Below are 24,536 nucleotides of genomic sequence, written 5' to 3'. Positions count from 1 at the left end.
TCTATTCCAGGTCATGCCAGGCGCTGGGTAGTCTATATTGATCGCTCTGATCCTTTTAGTGTGTTCAACAGACTCATTTCCATGCCATTTAATAAAGAGCTCTATCTCCTCACAATATGAAAGGTCTAAGCCTCTGATTGCATTTTTGAAGAAGGATCGCCAAGCTTTGAAGCTCTCAGGGTGATCATTAAACTTTGAAAGTCCTTGTGTTACCAGCTCTCGTCGTGCAAGAAACTTAGCAAAGTCTAGTGTGTCTTGGTTGGCTCTAGGATATGCTGTTGATGTGTGAACATGATGAGTAAGTGGTATGTGCTCATATCTGCTAGGATTGTCTGTTTGCAGCCAGCTTGTATCATACCACTTTTGTGTGCAGGAGGCGCTGCCTTTGTTGAAGTTTACAGACTCAAACTCTTGTTGTGGAAGAGGGTGGTCCCTCGTGGGTTCACCTTGTGTAGAGTCCTCTTGCTTGTAAGTTTGCAGTTTTGACGTTGACCTGTGGTTGCACTGCACAGCGTGTTTGACTTGTTTCACTGATAGAGTCTGGTTGTATACCTTGCACTTCTGGAGTGTTCCTATTCATTTTGGAGACTTGGTGAACTTAGTCTCATGTGCATTGTAGTGGATTTTGGGATCCAAGCTCTGGGTCAAGTACATTGATGGTTCCTTTTATATCAGGGCAATCTGCAGCCTCCCTAAGAATTCTGCTATGGCAGCTGCAGCTTCCTTTTCTGCAGCAAGCTTCTTCATAATTGTTTCTAAGCAGTATTTATCTGCCTCCTGACGTGATTTTCTACTTTCAATTGCAAATTGCATTTCTTGCTCTGCAAAGTTGGTGCATACTTTCACTGCTTCAGCTTTTGCACGGGCAATGATGGCTAAGTTGCTGACATAGAAAGATTTTGAGAAACTACAGGTTTGAGACCTTGTATTGTATGAAGATGTCATCTTCTGTAACATGATGTTGAGGTGTAGGTGTTTGACTGCAGTGAGACCGCTGTATTGCAGTATATAGGTAACTGCGTTTACATTGCTCAAGTTTATAAGGAGTCAGGGTATTGGCTCCGTTAAGGAGGTGGTTGACTATGCAGGGGATGCTGTACTGCCGTCTCAGGGTGGCTGCACTGACAATGTGTAGGTTTCTGTGAAGTCAAATGGTGGTACTCCTATTGCTGAGTGGCCACTGTTACAGACTGTGTAGAAACTGCTGTGTTTTCATATGCAGATAATTGAGCTGGAAGTGTAGCAGGTCTCAGAATATATGTGTCCCACTTGCTGACAGCCAATGTTTTACTGTTCTGTCCTCACTGTAACTTCCATTTGGCCTGAATATAATCAGACAGACACCATAACCACTCCTACATTAAAAATCCAGTCTACATGTGAAGATCTGAAGAAAGTTGTTTATTTAAGTAGTAAAGAACATGTAAATTCAAGTGGTAAAACTGTAATACAGAAATTAGAGAATGCAATCACAATATGAACAGATATATGGCAATGCAAACATGAAAACATGGCATAACTGTTTAATTTGACACAAATCTTACCATTGATGCTCTGCTAAGTCCAGATATATACAGCATCTCTGACTAACATGTGGAATCTTAAATGGTGACATCCTATCATTACCCAAGATGCTTTGAGAGCTAACTACAGAGGCCAGAGTGTTCACTTTAAACTAATACTAAGCAGGCCACTAGATGGAGTCTACACAGAAATAATGCACATGTAAAACAACATTGCTGAAGGCATAACAACCACCATAATACTTGCCTGGAGAAGCTTTCACTGGTGAGGGGCGTCAATCTTATAGCTGTCAGGGTTATCATCTGCGATAGCAGGGTTAGAGGTAAACAAATATTAAAATCAGAACATTGTGCTTACCTGCCATCCTCAGGTTCGTCCACGTCGCTTCTGATCAGCAGGCAGCAGGAATCCATCGACTTTAGCAGCAGGAGAAGGAAGAAGGTAAGCGGTGAAGAGGGCAGAAGTGGACCAAGCAGGAGATAGCGGGAGAAGGTGAAGAGCAAGATAAAAAGTGGGTTGTGAGGGGCACAGGGGAAAAGTGGATGGTGGGAGAAAATGGTAGAAAATGGTGGGGGGATAGATACAATAAGAGGGCTGAAGGGGGACAGACAAAAAACGAGTGGGAAAGAAGATCATAGACGCGCCCAGAGAAAGCTGATACCAGCACACACAAAGCGGGGAAGGGGCACACATCCAAAGTTGAAGCTAGCGAGGCTATCACAAGGGAGGCAAAGTCGAGGGGTGATAGAGAAATAGACACTGGGGATGACTGGAGGTGCGGTCATGAATACAGCCATTACAATGAGTGAAGCAGGAGGAGCAGAGGTCAGGTAAACATGAAAGGCTAAGGTGACAGAGGGGCCGCATGCTGCCTCTATATGAACAGGAATGGGGGTGATCTTGCTTGTGTCCCCAGCTCACTTATCAGGCAGATGACGTGGCCACCTCATTAGTGCTCCATTTGAACTAACAAAAATAGCCTTTCCCCTCTGTCAGTGCCCCCCTCCCCCCCCCCCCACTGCTGTTTGTGCCTGGAGCACCTGCTCCCCCAGATCCACCCATGCCATGGCCCTGCCTGTAAGACCATTAGTATAGGGTCAAATACCAGATTAAACAGTAGTGGGAACATCTGGCATCCCTGCCTTGTGCCTCTTGACATTTCACTTTTTCCTCTATTAAGCCATTTATCAATAAGATGGTGGTTAGAGAGTTGTAAACAAATATTTAGATCATCATTATCATCAACATTTATTTATATAGCGGCAGCAGATTCCGTAGCGCTTTACAATTGAGAACAATCATTAATAAGACAATACTGGGTAATACATACAGACAGAAAGGTAAGAGAACCCTGCTCACAAGCTTACAATCTATAGGACAATGGGAGTTTGAAACACAAGGGCATGTGCTACATCATATTGCACAATGGACCAGCTAGAATGCAAAGGTAAAAGTATTGAGTGGGCTGTGTGTGTGGCAATGTTGGTCAGAGGTTTGTTGTCTTGCGTTAGCTGTGTAGAGGATGGTAATAGGGTAATCTAGGGAAATTAAGATGGTGGTTGAGGAATATCATAACCTTGTCTGAAGAGGTGGGTTTTCAGTGAACAAAGTGGGTGCAGCCCGGAAAAAATCCTGTAACCGAGAATGGGAGGATGTGATGAGAGTGGAAGAGAGACGTAGATCTTATGCAAACGGAGGTGTCGAGTTGGGAGATATTTTGAGACAAGTGAGGTGATGTATGTCGGTGAAATTTTGTTGATGGCCTTATATGTTAGTAGAAGAATTTTATATTGGATTAGTTGAACAACAGGCAGCCAATGTAGAGACTGACAGAGTGGCTCAGCAGAGGAATAACGGTTTGCAAGGAAAATCAATCTAGCCGCTGCATGCAAAATAGATTGTAGGGGTTCAAGTCAGACTTTGGGAAGACCAGTAAGGAGGGAATTGCAATAGTCGATGTGGGAGATGATGAGTGCATGAATTAATGTTTTTGCGGTGTCTTGTGTCAGATCTGTGCGTATTCAGGAAATGTTCTTTAGATGTATGTAACATGATTTAGATATAGAGTTGATGTGGGGAATAAACGACAGTTGTGAGTCAAGGATTACACCTAGGCAACGAGCTTGCGGGGTGGGATTTATGGTCATGTTATCAACAGAAATAGAAATATCAGGCAGGAAACTTCTGTTTTTGGGTGGGAATATTATTAATTCAGTTTTTGAAATATTGAGTTTGAGTTGGCGAGAAGACATCCAAGATGAAATGGCAGAAAGACAGTCAGTAACGCGAGACAACACAGATTGTGAAAGATCAGGAGAGGATAGATAGATTTGTGTATCATCCGCATAGTGATGATACTGAAATCCAAAGGAGCTTATTAGTTGTCCAAGAGAAGTGGTGTAGATAGAGAATAGGACTGAGTCTTGTGGTACTCCAACTAATAAAGGAAGCAGAGCAGAAGTGGATCCAGAGAAATTAACACTGAAAGAGCGATTAGATAGGTAGGATGAGAACCAGGATAGGACAGTGCCTTCAAGACCTAGGGATTGTAGCGTTTGTATGAGGAGAGAGTGGTCAACAGTGTCAAATGCAGCAGAGAGATCCAGGAGAATTAGAACAGAGTAATGGTTATTATTTTTTGCTGTGATCAAATCATTGACAACCTTGGTCAGCGCAGTCTCTGTGGAGTGTTGAGAGCGAAAGCCTGACTGAAGAGGATCCAATAGGTTGTTTGCATGTATTATGAAGCACCTCCTGTAATTATGAATCATTAAACCAGTGTCGAAAATCTTCTTGAGCTCCTAGACTGGGAAGCATGTTGGTAGATGTTGGATAAGAGTGTGACTACGCCAACGCTGCTATTACCATGCGAATAGCAAAATAAAAAAAGCTATCACATGTGGTTGTTAGTACAGGACAAAAAGAGGAACAGAAGGATAGGAGGCATCGGAGGTGGGGATGGTTAAACTTCAGGGCTAGGAGATCAAAGAGGGAGAAATCACTATTGATGGCAAGCTGACCCAGGCACATTGTTCTGGAGAAACAATGATTGGGGTGATCATGCATTATGCTAATAATGTCTTCAACTTCATAGATATGCCAAACTTTATTAATAAGGACTGGTATCGTGGGGGAAATCTGGTTTCCTCCCCTATGAAGCTATTACCCTCCCCTTAGATTGTACGCTCCTTCGAGCAGGGCCTCCTCTCCTCCTGTTCTCCACCACCTTAACTCTGCTCTCCAGCTCCTTGTCTCTTCCGTGAGGCCCTTCTACCCCCGGGGGCTCTCACCTTTCATCTAGCTTTACTTTGAGCTTCCAAGTTACTGTGCTTTTTGTTAACTGTACCGTGATGTCTCACCCTGTACCGTGTTTCTGTCTGTCCCTGTACGGAGCTACGGATAGCTAGTGGCGCCCTATAAATAAATATTAATAATAATAAAAAAAAATAATAATTAAGCATCTGGTTTTGGAATGTCTGGGATTGGCCAGGAGAGGAGGTAATAGGAAAGTTTTGTTGGCACTGCACCTCAGTGATTACATTCATTAGGTTGCAGACTTCTTTTCAGAAATTCTCCATCCCAGGGCACCTCAACTATATGTGGGAAAAAGTGCCTTTAAAGTCGCAGTTGCGCAACAAATACTAGTGGAGGTCATGTATGTGGTTTGTAGTTAAGTTGGGACTAGATATAAACAGAAGAGGAGCTTGTAAGAGTATTCTTTAATCCGCATTTAGATTTAGCTTTTAGCTACCACTATCCGGATTGACCAGTCCTCAGTGTCTCAGTGTCTCCTCCATTTCCTCCTCCCATCATAGTTCATGTGCTTCCTTAGATGGTAGTTCACAATTAAGTAATAAGGAATAGAAAGTGGATGTAGGGACTGTGAAGATACTGGATTTTCTGGCCCAATTCTACCCACTTCACGCTGGCTGGTCACCCATGGGTACATTACTATGCCAGGGAAGCCTACCCCAGTACCTTCTAAAGTTCGTATAGTCACTCAGACAAATGCAGTTACAAAGTGAAACAATACATTTATTGTAATAAAAACAATTACTAAAATATAATATACACACAGTAAATAAATGCAGGGCAGGTTCACCACATTATCTATCCCTTACACTACTAGCTTAAGGCATTACAGTCACCTGGCTGTCCTGACTTGACGACCCATTTATCTGCCGATGTATTCCACTGGTAGAGAACGGCAACTCACAAACAGCCACCCTGCAGCTTCCAGCCAACAGTTCCCAGAATGAACATTACCTCCCCCTGGAGTGGCTCCTTATATCTAGGGTCAAATTTCCATAGTGTTTTTTTCCTCCCTGGGCAAATCTCTGGGTCTCTCCTTCTTAAACATTGCTGAGTGCTGGACTAGGAGGTTGGAGGTTGGAGGTTAAGTGGAGATGAGTTGTTATTCCACAGTGACTCCCCTGCATTTTCCCAGACAGAATGTCTCAGGCAGTCCTGTGGAGGACAATGGGTACTAATTGGCCTTCCCCACCTCCAAATATCAGATAACAGTTAACCCCTCTGGAAATTAACCCCTTACACTACTTTGTGATGTCACAGGGTCCCCAGCTGTACCATGCTTCCTGTAGAGAAAGGAGGGGGGAGAAGGAATGAAGCTACAGCCCACTCACCTGTATCCTGGAACCTGATAGTCATAACCCACCTGGCTACACTTTAAGAACAATGAATAACAGCTTCACTGCAATATCAACAATACACAATAAGCAATATACATATTTACAATGAGCTACATTGTCCCCTTATCCACATATAATTAGACACTGCAGTTGTACTCTGCTGAGCTGGGGAACAAAAGCAAGGGCTATAAAAAGTACATGCTATAATCCACATTTTGTGAGAAACGATTGACAGGCTGATCAAGGTGTTATCAAACTCGTTTCATCACAGGGACTATTTCTACCTGTAAGATTTTATAATATTCAGAGGTGAAGCCATGCAAACCCCATGCCTTTTGCAGGTAAATGTTAGTCATTGCTGTCACTATTTCTGAGTTATGTCTGCTTCAAACATTTCCCATTGGTCAGTTAATGTAGGGAGCTTAGTTTTTCAAGTAGTTGGTCAATCAATTAAGGGTGGGAGGTTTATTTGTATAATATTTCTTGAACATTGACCCAATTTTTTTTTTATTTTGTTATAAAAGTGAATGATTGTTTGGGCTTGCTAGGCACAATTTGTCCCCAGCATTTAGCTGTTTTGCCATATTGGCTAATAATTTACCAGCGCAGTTTCCGCGCCTTAAAAATTTAAGGTGTGCTTTTTTAACATAAATCACTATGGCAGGCTATAAGAAGCAGCTTGGTAATTGCTCTTTCTTCTTGGTTTGTTACTACAGACTGCTATTAATGGTTTATCATTCTTCAGATTTTCCACAGTGTTATTATCAGACGCCGTCCCCGCATTTCCCCTCGGTGCTTAGGACGGACGCCTGCCCTTTCGTGCTGCCGGCATCCTGTTGCCAAGCAACGGGGCGCTCTCCTTCGTTATGCCGGTATTCAGCTGCACTGGATCACTAATCTGCTACCACGTATCAGGCACCAATTCACTCTATTTAAGGATCCTTCTTACTGCAGACCAGCGCCAGAGTATTAGTTCTAGCTCCAGCACTTCCTGAGATACTCCTGTCTTCCAGTGTTTGCTGACTTGGTTTGTTCCTTGGCTTATTGTCCTTGATTCCAATTTGGTACTGCACAGATCGTTTGGTTTAACCTTGTGCTTGTTCCTGACGCTTCTTCTGATTAACCTTGTGTACTGCGCTATTGTCTGGCTTTGACTTGGATATTTCGACCATTTCTGTTCACTATGCTACTGCACTGGTTACTAACTTGGAGAACTGCGATCTGCGCACCTCACCCAGCCAAGTCCATACCTCCTTGCGGGGGTCCCTAGTGAATACCAGGGGTGCGTTAGACTCCCTGCCTTCTTGTTTAGTAGTTGGCAATACCAGTCAGTGGTGCATCCTGTTACATTATCGTGACAGTTATATGACTAGTCACAAAGCAGTCACATGGCATATGATGTAGTGAGTAGACTTTGGAACGCCCCCACTAAGCTCTGCTTTCACTGTGACGTCTTCCCACTCCTTCTCCCTCCTCTACCATCACATAACATGCTAGGTATTGAAAAGTAGAAAATGTTTTGTAGGAGGATAGGCATTTAACTTACTATTTAAAGAAAAGACGTCTATGTGGGATTGCTGCTTTAAGTACCAAACCTGCTCAGTGAGAACACCTCTTTCACTCAGGACATTCAAGTACTTTTCTAAATTAATACAACTATTTATGTATCTGTCTTGTGGCCAAAATATTAAGTTGTTTAAAGTATAATGCTATCAATCAAATAAATTGTATATGGGCAGCACGGTGGCCAAGTAGTTAGCACTTCTGCCTCACAGCGCTGGGGTCATGAGTTCAATGCCCCACCATTGCCGTATCTGTGTGGAGTTTGTATGTTCTCCCAGTGTTTCCTCTGGGTGCTCCGGTTTCCCCCCACACTCCAAAAACATACTATTAGGTTAATTGGCTGCTTTCAAAATTGACCCTAGTCTCTTTGCCTTTCTGTGTGTGTATGTTAGGGAATTTAGACTGTAAGCTCCAATGGGGCAGGGACTGATGTGAATGAGTGGAAAAACAGCGCTGTGGAATCAGTGGTGCTATATAAATTGATAATGATGATGATTGTATATAGTATATATGTTTTGCTTGGCTTCGAAGTTAAAGACAGCTTACATTGATAGCAAACTTACAGTCCAGTCTATGTTACACCAATTCTAGTGGAACTACTGATTCATCTGTGCTCAAGAAGAAGGCCAGGATAGGAACTGGGGAATGGGATATTAATTACTGGGCACAAAGCTTGCTGCACAGCGTCTACAGTACAGCTAAGGTTGTAATTGACAAAGAATTTTACAGGGACTTTTATTACGTTTGACATACCAAAAGTCTTACCCACTTGCAGTGGTCATGTATAATTCAATCAGAATGAGGAGGAAAAGTCTGAATACTCTGTCTTACCTATATTTTTAGTGGGTTTTTTTCTAAATGTAGTATGTGCAATATGTGCTATAATGTGCAATATTAGCTGGTACAAACTAGTAAAACCAGTTACTATACATTTCTCTTCTATAGTTTTTCACCTTTACCGCACAATTTGCACATAAAGCTAAATACTTGAATGTGTAAGTACTATAGTTTTTACAAGAACTGTTACAGGTAACACATGCCTGCTACCCTCCGGTTGCACCAGGGATCACGTTCTCTGGCCCAATACGTTATTGTATTTCGGACTTTATCCTCTGAAGTTCAGTGGAACGACGAGGCCCTGGTAACTACCTTCTGGCAGGGGCTCTCCGACAAGGTTAAGGACGCTGTCTCCTCTCAGGAACTGCCCGCAACTTTGGATTCCCTAATCTCATTATGTAACAGAGTAGACATCAGGTTCCGAGAAAGATCATCTGAAAAGGATACCTTAAAACGACCGCCATTCTGGCTGGCTCCCCTGTTCCAACTTGCTAGCTCCTCAGATGAGCCCATGCAGTTGGGGCATTCACGCCTAACTCCCGATGAAAGAGATACAAGAATGATGAAATAAATTATGTATCTATTATGGCGACACTGGATATTTCCTAAAATTGTGCCCTAAATTGTTGGGAAATGCCAGACCTTAGCCTGCTCAGGAGAGGTCAGGCTATGGACGTTTAACCACTCACCGGATTTTTCGCCCGTACTTGTGCCATGTTGGCTTCTGGTGCTGCCCGAAAATGTTATTTCACTACTCCTAGTGAAACAATTGGCTCTCCCTACTGTCCCACTGAAAGAACCTATTGTTATTACCAACATCGATGGAGCTCGCCTGACTAACGGTTCTATCCATTGTCGTTCGGAACTACTTTCCTTACAAGTAGGGGTCCTACATTGGGAGAAAATCTCATTTCTCGTTCTTCCTCATCTTAGGCCTACCCTGGCTTCATCTCCACTCACCTCATTTGGACTGGCCCTCCTCTCAGATCCTGGCCTGGGGCAAAGCCTGCTCAGGGAGATGTCTTACTCAGGTCAAACCTTTGAGGACCCTTCATACTTCATCAGATTCCTCAACTTCCACACTTCCTCCCCAGTATTCCTCCTTTTCTGATGTCTTCAATAAATCGTATGCTGAGTGATTGCCTCCTCAGCAAACCTGGGGCTGTCCCATCGATTTAATTCCAGGAAAAATTCCGCCTAGAGGACGAGTCTATCCCCTCTCTTTACCGGAGACTGAGGCGACCGCAAATTATATCAAAGAAACTGCAACGAGGTTTCATTTGACCTTCTACCTCTCCTGCTGGAGCCTTTTTTTTTTTTTGACTACAGGGGTCTGAACGCCATCATTATTAAAATCCGTTACCCCATTTCGCTGATCACCTAATTATTCGATTGCATTAAAGGAGCAAAAATGTTTTCCAAGTTAGATCTCCGGGGGGCATACAACCTCATCAGAATACGAGCTGGAGATGAGTGGAAGACAGCGTTCAACACACTAGATGGTCACTACGAATATTTAGTCATGCCTTTCAGCCTCTGCAATTCCCCTGCCATCTTTCAGAGTTATGTTAATGAAATCTTCCGTGACCTCCTGTATTCTTCCATGGTAGTGTACCTTGATGATATTTAGTCTTTTCTAAGGATCTCCAGTCTCATCGTCTTCATCCTGCTGAGGTTCTTACTCGACTTCGTAAGGACCACCTCTATTGTAAGTTGGAAAAATGCTCCTTTGTGGCTTCTGAACTACCGTTTCTTGGTTACATTGTCTCTGGTTCAGGCCTTCGGATGGATCCGGAAAAGTTCGTGCAATTTTGGAATGGCCTTGTCCCAACACCCTCAAGACTATCCAGCGATTCCTTGGGTTTGCCAACTGCTATAGACGATTTATCTCGGTGTACCACCACCAAAGGGGCCACCGCTACCTAACCAGTGTAATACCGCTGATCTCTGCTTACTGGTTCCACTTGTTAGTGGTAATTGCTGTGAATCATCACCTGCTACCTATCCAGTGTACTGCCACTGATCTCTGCTTACCTGTTCCACTCGTTAGTGGTAATTGCTGTGAATCATCACCCGCTACCTATCCAGTGTGATGCCGGTGATCTCCACTCACCTGTTACACTCGTTAGTGGTAATTGCTGTGAATCATCACCCACTACCTATCCAGTGTACTGCCGGTGATCTCCTCTTACCTGTCCCACTTGTTAGTGGTAATTGTTGTGGATCATCACCCGCTACCTATCCAGTGTACTGCCGGTGATCTCCCCTTACCTGTCCCACTTGTTAGTGGTAATTGTTGTGGATCATCACCCGCTACCTATCCAGTGTACTGTCGCTGATCTCCGCTTACCTGCTCCAATTGTTAGTGGTAACTGCTGCAGATTCCTGCTCCCTATTTCTCCAAGTATATTGTCTCCCAGCACCATCTCATTCTGCCCCTAGTACTACTTGGGGATTATCCTCATCTCTCGTGTCAGTTCTCTATCACGTCTCACTGGGAACTTCGCTAGAGCGCCGCGACCTGCTGGGTGGAAGCAGCAAAACCCAAATTCCCTGGTGAAAACCTTCCAATCTGTAATTTCCCAAATTACTTGTGTTAGATTATTCAAAGGTTTCCTATCTCTCTAGACACAGGATAAAAGGCTAACAACCCCATCCTGTGCATTCAGGCTAAATAGATGTGTTGGTCACTCATAGGTGAAATGCCTTGTTAGCATGGGATTTCCTTTCTACCTTTCCTACAAAAACAAATTTCCTCCAACATGGCCTACTGCATCAGAAATCAATACATTTACAATACAAAATCAGTACATTTGCAACGATATACATCGAAACACTGCGCCACTAATTGAAGTAAATTTATACAATAAATAATTTATAAGTGATCCAGCCACAACTTTAAACTACACAATTAGTCACTCTGAAGCATCCATAGTAAGCAAGTTGCAGGGAGGAACTGAATGGAACAGTGGCATGCACCTGTGCTCATTAACTAGTAATGCAGTTATATTATATCAAGTCATATTCAGATTCCTTATTTTTAATTTCCATTTGGACTAGTGCAAGAAAAAAGATTCCCAAAGGATTTATAAGTGGTCATAAAGTGGTAAACAACAGATTTGGAGATGTTTGTATTTCATTATATTATGGAAAATCCTACTTTCAAATGTATTAATAACACTGTCAATACACTATTCTCTCTTATGTACATTATATTGTTTACAGTTTGGGGAATGTCCAGCCGAATCTCTATGCTATCATTATCATCATCATCATCAACATTTATTTATATAGCGACAGCAAATTCCGTACATTTTACAATTGGGAATAAAAATTAATAAAACAATACTGGGTAATGCATACAGACAGAGAGGTAAGAGGGACCTGCTCATAAGCTTACAATCTATGGAACAATGGGAGTTTGATACACAAGGGCACATGCTACATCATATAGCACATTGATCCACACACACAGCAATGTTGGTCAGAGGATTGTTGTCTTGTGTTAGCTGTGTAGAGGGTGGTAATAGGGTAACCTAGGGAGATTAAGATGGTGGTTGAGGAATATCATAAGGTTGTCTGAAGAGGTGGGTTCTCAGAGAACACTTGAAGGTATGACGACTAGAGGAAAGTGTTATTGTGCCAGGGAGGGAATTCCACAAAGTGGGTGCAGCCCGAAAAAAGTCCTGTAATCGGGAGTGGGAGGATGTGATGCGACGCAGATCTTGTACAGAATGGAGGTGTCAAGTTGGGAAATATTTTGAGACAAATGAGGAGATGTATGTCAGTGCAATTTTGTTGATGGCCTTGTAAGTTAGTAGAAGAATTTTATATTGGATTTGTTGAAAACAGGCAACCAATATAGAGACTGACAGAGTGGCTCAGCAGAGGAAGAATGGTTTGCAAGGAAAATCAATCTAGCCGCTGTGTGCAAAATAGATTTTTAGGGATTCAAGTCTGATTTTTGGAAGACTACTAAGGAGGGAATTGCAATAGTCGATACAGGAGATGATGAGTATTTTGCAGTGTCTTGTGTAAGATATGTGCATATTCTGGAAATGTTTTTTAGATGTATGTAACATGATTTAGAGTTGATGTGGGGAACAAAGTATAGTTGTGAGTCAAGGATCACACCTTGGCAGCGAGCTTGCATGGTCGGATTTATGGTCATGTTATCAACAGAGATAGAAATGTCAGACAGGAAGCTTCTGTTTTTGGGTGCGAATATTATTAATTCTGTTTTTGACAGATTGAGTTTGAGTTGGCGAGAAGACATCCAAAATGTAATGGCAAACAGACAGTCAGTAAAGCGAGACAACACAGATGGTGAGAGATCAGGAGAGGATAGATTTGTGTATCATCCGCATAGAGATGATACTGAAATCCAAAGGAGTTTATTAATTTTCCAAGAGAAGTGGTGTAGATAGAGAATAGCAGAGGACCTTGGACTGAGCCTTGTGGTACTCCAACTGATAAAGGAAGCGCAGCAGAGGTGAATCCAGAGAAATTAACACTGCAAGAGTTAGGTAGGATGAGAACCAGCATAGGACAATGCCTTCAAGACCTAGGGATTTTAGCGTTTGTATGAGGTGATAGTGGTCAACAGGGTCAAATGCAACAGAGAGATCCAGGAGAATTAAAAGAGAGTATTGGCCTTTAGATTTTGCTGTGATCAAATCACTGACAACCTTGGTCAGCGCAGTCTCTGTGGAGTGTTGAGAGCGAAAACCTGACTGAAGAGAATCCAGTAGGTTGTTTGCTGTAAGAAAGTGTGTGAGGCGAGTGTAGACAATTCTCTCAATAAGCTTGGAGGGGCATGGGAGCTGAGAGACGGGGCAGTAATTTGAGAGAAAGTTTGGGTCAGAATATATTTTTTTTCAAACTAGGTGTAACCACTGCATGCTTGAATAGTGATGGAAAGATACCTGGAGAGAGAAATAGATTACAGATTTTAGAGTGAAATGAGCACAGGAGACAGGAAACTACCAATTTGTGAGTGCATGGGATCAAGAGGACAGGAGGTAGAGTAAGTAGAGAAGAAGAGAGTAGAAACTTCCTCTTCATTTGTAGGATCAAATGAAGAGAGTGCCAGAGGGTGCTACAAAAGAATTGAGCTGATTGCTTATTGAGGGAGATGATACCATTTCTAGTTTGATCTTATCAATTTTGTCCTTGAAATAGGAAGCAATATCCTGGGCACTGATGGTAGTCGGAGGGTTTAGAAGAGATTTAAATGTGTTAAAAAGACGTTTGGGGTTGGAAGCCTGAGCATAGATGAGAGATGGAAGTATGTTTGTTTTGCAGTGTCCAGAGCATTTCGATAGGAGTGATAGATAGAAGTATAGTGATGAAATCATTAGAGGTACAAGATTTACGCCAGTGACGTTCTGCTTTACAAGAAAGTTTTTGTAGAGTTCGTGTTACTTTAGTGTGCCACGGTTAACAAGTCTACATGGAGTATGAAGAGTCGCGGGAGTCACTTAATCAAGGGCAGTTGCTAGGGTTTGGTGAAAATGAGGTACTGCCCTATTATGGAAGGAGAATGTAGAAATTGGGGAGAGAAGATGTTGAGGAGACGTGGAAAACTGTTAAAAGTTAATATTTCTGCGGGTGTGGAGGCTTGGAAGAGTTTGACAGTGGGGAGGGTAAAGAACTCGGGGTGAGTGAGTAGCTAATAATGTGATGATCCAAGAGGCGGAAAGGAGTGTTAAGGAAATTAGAAACTGAGCATAGTTTACAGAAAACAAGACAGTGGCCATCCTGATGAGTAGTGGATTTAGTCCATTGAGAGAGGTCAAGTGAGGAGTGAGAGAGAGTAGTTTGGAAGCAGCATTAGAATGTGGATTAGCAATAGGGATGTTGAAATCAACCTCGATGATGGTGGAGATGTCAGAATATAAGAAGTGAGGAAGCCATGCAGAGAAGTGTTCGAGAAATTGTTGGTGGGGTCCAGGGGGGCGATGACAGCAACACACGTAGAGAATGGGTTAAAAATCCTAACAGTATGTACTTCAAAAGATGTTAATGTGAGTGATGGGACATTTATAGAACTTTGGAAGAGATGGGAGACAGGTGATGCATTTGAGGTTTGCCGATTTGCTGTAGTGTTTAGATATATGTGTGTATGAGAAATGAGGGGGTCCTGGATTAGGTGATATATCACCAGCTAATAGAAGCAGGGAGGAAGAAAGATAGGAAAGATGATTGTAAGATGTGTGTTCTTTGCGACAGGGTGAGGCTGTTAAAATTATTGAATTTAAATAGGAAAAGAGTTCATGAGTATTCACTAGAGGTGAGTTATGTAATGAAGGGCAATGTGTACAGAGGTGTGTGTTGCAGGACAGGTGAAGGATGATATAGCCCTAAAGATAATGCCATGAAAGGAGAAGAAGAAAAATTATTTTGCAAACCTTGGGATTAATGAGTAAAATAGCAAAAACTGTGGGAATTAAAAGAATTACCTAGTTGTAATGTTCTGTATAATCAGAGAAGTAGTGCAGAGTGAGGCTGCAGTAGATGTAGTTATTTCTGGATGTCTGGATAGTATGGAGTAATGATGTGGGGAGCCATGTGTGTTGAGTGGGTGGAAGTGTTGAATGGAGAGTAATAAAGCGCAGGTGATGCAGTAGCTGAGTTCTTGCAGAGTCATGAGATAGGAGAGTGGTTCAAACTCAGTTTCATTTCTTCATACTTGTGATGGCAGACAAAGCCTTGAGTAGAATTGAAAGTACAATGATGATGAGATATAGGCCCAAAACAGCTGTAGCATGAGCAGACTGATTAAACAAAAGGGATGTTGCAGGAAAAATAAACTGACAGATAAAACAAACATTCATGAGCTAAGAAGATAATAAGATCAGAGTCCAAAACAGGCTTCTTGTGGTGTGAAGCCTGCAGCCAGGAGGAGATGGAAACATCAAGAGTAGAATATGGAGTTTCAGGTGAATAATTACTGTTGTCCTTGTGCAGCTGTGGTGTTGGGTAGAATGTTCTTCTCCTGTTTCCTCCTGTTTAAATCTGGTATAACACTAAATTATGCTATTTAAATCTTAATACAATTGTAACTATTACACTTAGAATTATACACACTAGCTATGCAGCCATCACTGGCTTGCAACCATTCTATCTTGAGATAGGAAGCATTTGGGGAGCATTGAACATTACATTTGGGGGGGAAAAAATACCTCTTAATTATCAGTCCACCAAAACTAGATTGTAACGACCTGCCTACAAGCTTGCTGCTTTGTATTGACAGCTTCTGCCTCCTGGACTTTTGGACTTTATTTGTGTTTAATTTTATGTGTTAGCAGCAGTACCTCTGATCACCTGAGATGCTGCTATTGTGCCTGTTTCTTGTGCTTTAGGAGTTAACCTTGTTGAACTAATTATTCCTTACACCTGTGTGTTCCCCTTCTTATACCTGTCACTCCCAGCATACATTGCTGGTTATTGTTGTCACATCCTGTTGTTACTTGTTGTTCCTGCCTTCTGGTATGCTTCTGGTTACATGCTGCTTGGGATCTCTCCATACCTCCTGCTTCTATGCATCAGCTCTGTACCTGGTGTTTTCTGCAAGTTCATATTACTTCCTGCATCACCTTTGCACCTGGTAATTACTACAAACTCATGACTACCTACTATTTGTACACTTCTGCAAATAAACATAGAGGGCCTGAGTCATTAAGGAAAGTAAGGCAAAAGAAGGAGTAAATCTTCTTCGGGATGAACCATGTTACAATACAAGGGGTGCAAATTAGTTTATTATTTTGCACATTAGTTAAATACTGGCTGTTTTTTCATCTAGCACACAAATACTTGATAGCTTTATTTTTACACTGAAATTTAAAGTTGATCTAAGACATGCCCTACCCCAACTTTAAATATGTCCCCACATTTTAAATTTACCTCCCCCTCCAATGCAACATGGTTTTTCCCAGGTGCAAAGTTACTCCTCTTTTATGCTTTACTCTCCTTAATGACTCAGGCCCAGAGTGTTTTTCACCATATTTGTGGTCCCTAGCTGTATTCCTGCATTTAACCATGACATAGATGTTCCTTTCATCTCCATTCAAAGATGTATGCAGCATGACAGCCCAGGGCAAGTAAGGAATCTTGTTTAGGTTCAGAGGTTCCTTTGATTGATGTGCTATGAGAACATTGCAGGGGCCGCATATGGAGAATTCACTTTCAATGTCACTGAACATGGTGGATCAATATAGCAACACTCTGGTCCTGTGCTTAGGGTCATTTCACATCAAATCAACACAGGGTTTCAAACTGGCCATCTCAGATTGTAATGAAATTTGGTATAATAAGTGCTGTCCTTTAAAGTTGCATTTTTTTAACGAAAAATTTGCTTTTAACATTTTTTTAAATTGCATTTGTAGCTCATCTGATTGAGCTAGAGAGTTGGACAATGTCTCATTTTAAAACTCTTTTTATGGGCTTTCATATGATATATAGCACAGCAATACGTTTCAATAAAAATTCAAATTGTAAGATTTTCAAAATCAAAATTTAGATTTTCTCAAAAAGTCATATTTTAATTTTTTTGAAAAACATCTCAAAAATTGTTCATACTGTTGTTAATTAATCCTCAAAGTTTTTGATTTCCAGAAGTACAGATGGAATAATAATACCACATTGTCAAACAGAGCTCCTTTTTATACAGATTCTGACAGAAATCCAAGCAGGGGGTAAAACAGCCCCCTGATTCGACCAAGCATCTTATATTACATCAGATAATTTAACATCAGGATGTGATATCATCATCATCATCATTTATTTATTTATATAGTGCCAGCAAATTCCGTAGCACTTTACAATTGGGAACAAACATTAATAAAACAATATTCGGTAATACATACAGACAGGAGAGGTAAGAGAACCCTGCTCGCAAGCTTACAATCTATGGATATTTCTCTAGATGTGGAATTAGTACAATTTAACTTACAAAATTCACAGCAATCTGTGATATCCTAAATTACTTGTATCCTGAGTCTACATTGTTCAGATAGGTTCCTGTCTCTCTAACAAGATGTGACAGCAGATAACGACCTCCTGCTGGACCTTCTGGCTAAAGCAGGATTTTGTCATTTCTGCGATGAAAAAAAACTTACTTAGCAATTCCTGCTTATAGCAAAACACACTTTCTCTAACCTGGCACAATACATTAGAAATCAATAAATTTCCTATACCGAAATACACACAATTTAAAAAAATATCAGTGCATTTGCAATAATATACAACGGAGCTGTGCACCCTTAATTAAAATAAATATGTACAATAAGTTATTCTTATGCAATCCAGCCACGCCTTCTTCTTAGAAGTATGATAAGCCTTTTCAAATGGATTGAAACAATAAGGTACCTATCACTTTCCTTCATCTTTTTTTCTTCTTTACCTCTCTAAACCAATTTAAACACTAACCACTGCAAACACTGCACTAAACCGTTTTAAACACTACAGCAGGCTTGGACTGGGTTGCCAGGGAGAAAAAAATTATATGAGACTCTGCTGAGGTGTGAGAGGAGAGGAGCATGTGCTGAGCTCTGACCCGTGGAGATCAGCAGCAGCCTCATGGACTGCGCTCTTCTCTGCCTGGCCGGGTGACTGAGGCTTCTTCTTGTGAACACAGTGTTGCTCCCAGTCTGCTGTTTCCCTTTCTCCCAGCACCCCTTCTTCACGTTGCTGTTCCTCCCTGCACCCAGTAAACATTCTCCCAGTCTTATACTACACTGTAATTAAACACGCCGCTTTTTGAAATGTGACACAAATTGTCCAGGGTCAGGTAAGGTTTGAGTGGGCTTATATTTGTGACCAAGGGGTTTTTCTTCACTAATTAAAGTCAATCACACAGTTGCATTGGATTGACGATCACATGATCACTTCATGCGAGAGAATTGAAAATGAGGTTGGTCCCGTATACTTCACCTGACGTACCTCAGGACTTCACCTACTGCCTTGGAACTTCACACGCTGCCTCCCGGAAATATTTCCATTAGCCTTCGGTATACCCGACATCTACATAATTACCTTCAACACATCATCAAGAATATTGGAGGTAATTGGAATAGATCATAGTTCATTATACATGTTATAATCAAGACACTAACTGAACATATTTAATTTGTGTGGCAGCAGTATATACGGAGGTCAATGATGTTCCATTAGTTATTTTGTGAGGAGGGAGATATCACCAGCCCTTAAAAAAAGGTGTGTAGATCAAGTGACATAGATAGCTGCAATAGAAGTTTCACTGTTTCACTTTCGTTAGCACCATAACACACTTTATTAATATTAATTTTTAGATCGGTTTACTTGAGCAAGATACCAGACTGGTGGATCTATTTTGGAAGATATACATCCTATGGTTTTATATCAAGGACACTTTTATGGATATTTTTAAGGATGAGCTTATATGATTTTACACTATTAAAGTCAGTTTTTATTTGACACAGTACTATGTATTAATCAACTATTACACATATTTAAGGTTGCTCTGCGCTGGGAATAGTGTTGTCATTTAAGTTTACAGAAGTGGGAGCAGGCGCTGTCTGTAAAATCTCATCCACAAACATACCTAAAGAGCAACGTGCATTCCTCTAATGAAGTTAAATGGAAAAAATATTGTTTTGTTGATTTTCTTAGATGTGTAGTGCCTCAATAAATACAATTTTCATGAATCACTCAAAACTGAGAGCTCTTGTAGCAGATGGTTGCATCATGATCCCAAAATAAAACTTTGGAGATTTATTAACAATAGTTTGAACAATTTTTGAAATGTTTTTCAAAAATGTAAAAATATCTGAAAATCAAAATTTGTATTTTGAAAATTTTACAATTTAAATTTTTATTGAAACACACTGCTGTGTTATATATCATATGAAAGCCCATAATAAGAGGTTTAAAATGAGACCTTGAGATGAGTTACAAATACAATTTTAAAAATGTTAAAAACAGGTTTTTAGTTTAAAAATTGCAGCTTTAAGGCGTTTAACTTCAAAACCAGTGCACATATCTGCCTAAGATTTGGGGGTTTTTTTTCTTTACACCTATGGCATCATTTATTATACCATATTTAATTGAAATTAGAGAATGTAAGGTAGAATATGTTCTAAAATTGTGTTGATTTGATATGGAATGACCCGCTTGGTGGCTTCAAGGCCCAGGTGCCCCTGGTGGAGTCCTTTGCATAGTACTTCTTCAGGGTGTACGGTATTATGAATCGTTGACATTTCAGGATGACTCCATTAGACCGAGTAAGCTCATCTCTCATGGCAAAAAAGGGGCGCAAATTTTGTGAGATCTCCCTAGATGACTGAGGCCACCCTAGTAATATGATTTGAGATAGCCGTTGGCACAGATGCCAAAGTTTCACGTTGTAGCTCATCCATTCGGTTGGAGGATAGTATTTGCACAGACATGACGTCATGACGTTCATCCTCAACTTATGAGCACTCAGTGTGAGGTAAGTAGACCCTCTTGTATACGACATCCAGATGTTATCTCTACAACTTGAGCATCATTCTTTGTATGCGGACAGAAGCATTATGCAGAGGCTTCCTCAGTATGGTGATGAGTGGCTGATGGTCTGTCTCAACAGTGACAGGACGCCCATATATAAAGTCGTGGAACTTGTGACAGGCAAATACTAACGCCAAAAGTTATTTTTCAATTTGTGCATATTGTGATTCAGTCTCAGTCAGTGCTCTGAAGGAGAAGGCTATGGGCCTGTTATTTTGGAGGCAAACAGCACCTAGTCCGTGTTGTGAGGCATCTGCAGAGATTACCATTGGTAAATGCACATTAAAGTACTGAAGTACTGGAGGGCTTGTTAACATGTGTTTTAATTTTGCAACTGTGACTCCTGCTGTGGCTCCTGCCAGCACCATTCTGTATCTTGGTGTAGGAACTGTCTTAGGGGTGCAGTTGTCTCACTGTAGTTAGGAAGAAATTTCGACAGGTAGTTTGTCATTCCCATGAACCGCTGAAGACTGAGTTTGTCCTCAGGGCTTTAAGTTTATGGCACAGGTTCTTTTCAACACCTGACGGAGGAACTCATCATGTTCTTGCATATTGCGACCCCAGATGAGGAGGTCATTTCACATGGGTATCCTGCAAACAGCCATTCAATGCATCATTGGAAAACTTCACTGCTGATGGTCAGGCCATAAGGCATAAGCAAATAGCATATCGTCCAGCTGGTGTCATGAATGTGGTGAACCTGGACGACTCTATGTACAGAGGTATCTGCCAAAATCCGCATTTAGCATCCAAGGCGCAGAAGATTTTTGCCTCGGGTATGTCAGCAATAACTTGTTCGACAGTCCTCAATGGGTGTCGAGGCCTCAGCAGTGCTTTGTTGAGATGCATTGGGTCTGTGCACAATCCGACTGACCTATTTATTTTCACTGTAATTATCCTGGCTGAGACCCACTGTATTGCTTCAGAGCCTTGTCATGCGGTCTAGTTCAGCAACCTCTTTATTCTTCATGGCAACAGGGATGCGTCGGGGTGCACAGACTGTGAGTACAATTGACTCATCGAGACGCATGTGGTAAATGACAGGGAGTTTACCAATGGTAACACAGTTGAACTCTGTGACCGTGCCCATAGTTTTAATGATTTCACTTCCATACACCATAAGGTTTACTGAATCTGTCTGGTCAATTAGTGCCCCGGGGTTTGTTCTGTGCAGGAGAGTCTTTGACATGACGTTGCACTTGACACCAGTGTCAATTTTTATTTTCAGTATGTTTCCATTGTGTTTGACATAGAGGCTGGTAAAGATTTATACCTGTTCAGTGACCAGATCTACACTCTCATTTTTGCCGCTCAGGTGGGTGTTGCCCGCCACATTTTTGGCATTTCATGTATTGTGATGCTGTTGGGCACTGTATACTGCATACTTCTGCCTCCTTCCTTAATTCCCTTGTACTCATCTCAAACAGTTTATTAAGCATGCAAATGTGAATGACAGTTTCTAAAGTCAGATTCTTTTCTCTTAACATGTATACCACAAACAATTCTGTCTCTGATTAGTTTGTTGGTGATGGTGACAAAATTCATTTTTTGGGCTAGTAGCTTTAATTTTGACACATATGATTGCACATTTTCATCATGCTTTTGGTTTGTGATATTAAATATATGTCTGTCCATAATTACATTCTTTACAGGTAAAAATCTCCTCATATTTTTTTAGAAGCATTTTGGGGTCCTCATTATCCTCCCCTTCCTCATAGACAAATGTGTCTTTGTATACTGCCTCTGCACCAGCCAGATTTAGTAAAGTATATGCTTGTACCTTTATTGACTTCTCAGATAGTCCAGCGATCCAATATACTTTCTGAACTGGAGACAATTGTCAGCGATGTTTTTATCAAATAGGAAAGGGTTACTGAGGCGGAGACCTTGATCCATGTCTGACACCCTCTGACACCATGTAGATGTGGGTGTAGAAAGCCTGGAGTGACAACCTCTGACACCATGTAGATGTTGGTGTAGAAAGACTAGAGTGACAACCTCTGACACCATGTAGATGTGGGTGTAGAAAGCCTGGAGTGACAACCTCTGACACCATGTAGATGTGGGTGTAGAAAGACTAGAGTGACAACCTCTGACACCATGTAGATGTTGGTGTAGAAAGCCTGGAGTGACAACCTCTGACACCATGTAGATGTGGGTGTAGAAAGCCTGGAGTGACAACCTCTGACACCATGTAGATGTGGGTGTAGAAAGCCTGGAGTGACACCCTCTGACACCATGTAGATGTGGGTGTAGAAAGCCTGGAGTGACACCCTCTGACACCATGTAGATGTGGGTGTAGAAAGCCTGGAGTGACACCCTCTGACACCATATAGATGTGGGTGTAGAAAGACTAGAGTGACAACCTCTGACACCATGTAGATGTTGGTGTAGAAAGCCTGGAGTGACAACCTCTGACACCATGTAGATGTGGGTGTAGAAAGCCTGGAGTGACAACCTCTGACACCATGTAGATGTGGGTGTAGAAAGCCTGGAGTGACACCCTCTGACACCATGTAGATGTGGGTGTAGAAAGCCTGGAGTGACACCCTCTGACACCATGTAGATGTGGGTGTAGAAAGCCTGGAGTGACACCCTCTGACACCATGTAGATGTGGGTGTAGAAAGCCTGGAGTGACAACCTCTGACACCATGTAGATGTTGGTGTAGAAAGACTAGAGTGACAACCTCTGACACCATGTAGATGTTGGTGTAGAAAGACTAGAGTGACAACCTCTGACACCATGTAGATGTTGGTGTAGAAAGACTAGAGTGACAACCTCTGACACCATGTAGATGTTGGTGTAGAAAGACTAGAGTGACAACCTCTGACACTATGTAGATGTGGGTGTAGAAAGACAACTTTCAGGAGTGAAACATAACAGTATTTTCCTTATGTGCAAAATAATAAACTAATTTGCACCCAATTTATTAGGGGAGGAGGCTTCCGGTGAATTAATGGAGGTAGCGGGTGCAATTTCTAGGCAGCAGCTGTTCCTGAGATGTGAAAGGTGGTGTGGGGAGAGACCGTTGTGCGTAATTATAGATGCGGCAGCGAGCCCCATTGTAGGCAGCATGTCTGCCTCCACTCTCAAGATGTCAAGGCCCCACAGCTGCTGCCATTTGCTCCGGTCCCAGCCCCACAGGTGACCGGCTTCTGGACAGAGAGCCGTGACAAGGCAGAGAGGTTCCAGGCAGCATCGCTGACTTAATGTAATTAATAATGTCACAGCGCTGTCTATAGAGAGGAGCCGAGAAAGGAGACAGCAAAAAGACACAGCGAGGTAAGTAAACTACTGCAGGGGTTAGATGGAACGGCATGGGGGGTGATTGTAGAGAATGGGGGGAGGCAAAAGTTGGGTAGAGAATAATTTAAAAATGAGGGTGGGGTGAGAGAAGGAAAGAGAGGGGCCCTTCCTGTTACATTTGTACTGGGCCCCGCAGTTTCTGGTTGCAGCCTGTTGGCAGGTCATACATTTACAGACTGTCTGCCAACGTTAGAGATTGTGGTGGGACTGTCAGGCACACTCAGGACTTTGTCCCAACTGCTGTGAGGTAAGTCTCTCTTCATACTGGATTAAAGGGGGACCCACATGCAACTCACGGTGTGTGGGTAGTGTTGCCGGTATGTTTGGAGGGTTGGAGGATGGCCTAATACTGTCTAAAGCGATAGATATACCCCTTGCATGCTGGTCACTCTAGTATCTGGCTGTATGGAGGCACCTACATTGGTGGCCCTTCCCCACTGATTTGACCCCGTCTACTGTCAGTTTAGCCCCATCTACTGTCAGTTTGGCCCTACCTCCCACATGAGACCACTATCAGAATATTTTCCAGGGCAAATTCCTAATCCAACCCAGGTTACTTCAAACAAGGTCTGATATTCTTACTTATTGGCACTTTAACTTTAAATATTACTTCTCTGCCCCTGTACAGTCACAGTCACACCAGCTTACTTATGCACTGGGTACAGGCTTCCATCCTCAGCTACAATTGGGATAGTAGCAAATGCAATTTCGAGACTCACAGGTGTCTCCCAGAGAGAACACCCACACTCACACTACACAACTAACTGGCATGACAGGTTCATACCTACCCTCGCTGTACTCTCAAGCTTGCATTCCCAATTCTCTATAGCTTCTGTCTCTCTATTTGTCTCTTTATCTACAACCGATTGGTGTTAGCTTTATTTATAAATTGCTGCTAAATGTCCCAATCTCCTCAGAACACAGTAATAATGCAATTTTTCTGTAACAATAATATCTACCTGACTTTCTGTGACATACAGAAATTTGGTGACCAATAAGTGTCCATATTCTTCATACACGATAGAGTATTTTAAAACACACGTGGAAGCTGAGAAAGATCATTCCTGTTGCTAAGTAGTGCTTTTTTTACAGCTTGAATTTTGTCTGCAAAGTACAGAAACCGATAGAA

General features: G+C 41.9%; 1 protein-coding gene and 1 long non-coding RNA gene across 2 annotated transcripts in view; both read left to right on the top strand.

Moving 5' to 3' along the window:
* Window positions 1-24,536, top strand: part of GDF11 (growth differentiation factor 11) — a 178,597-nt gene that overhangs the window by 133,680 nt on the left and 20,381 nt on the right. The gene's annotated exons all lie outside the window — the stretch shown is intronic.
* The window catches only part of LOC142141246 (uncharacterized), a 92,013-nt gene that overhangs the window by 66,258 nt on the left and 1,219 nt on the right, over window positions 1-24,536 (top strand). Inside the window, exon 3 of the long non-coding RNA XR_012688635.1 lies at window positions 1,895-1,965. This is a non-coding gene — a long non-coding RNA (uncharacterized LOC142141246). The remainder of the gene's footprint in view (window positions 1-1,894; window positions 1,966-24,536) is intronic.

This window comes from Mixophyes fleayi, chromosome 2 (assembly GCF_038048845.1).
Source record: "Mixophyes fleayi isolate aMixFle1 chromosome 2, aMixFle1.hap1, whole genome shotgun sequence".
NCBI lineage: Eukaryota > Metazoa > Chordata > Amphibia > Anura > Limnodynastidae > Mixophyes > Mixophyes fleayi.
This window is presented reverse-complemented; position numbering and strand designations above follow the sequence as displayed.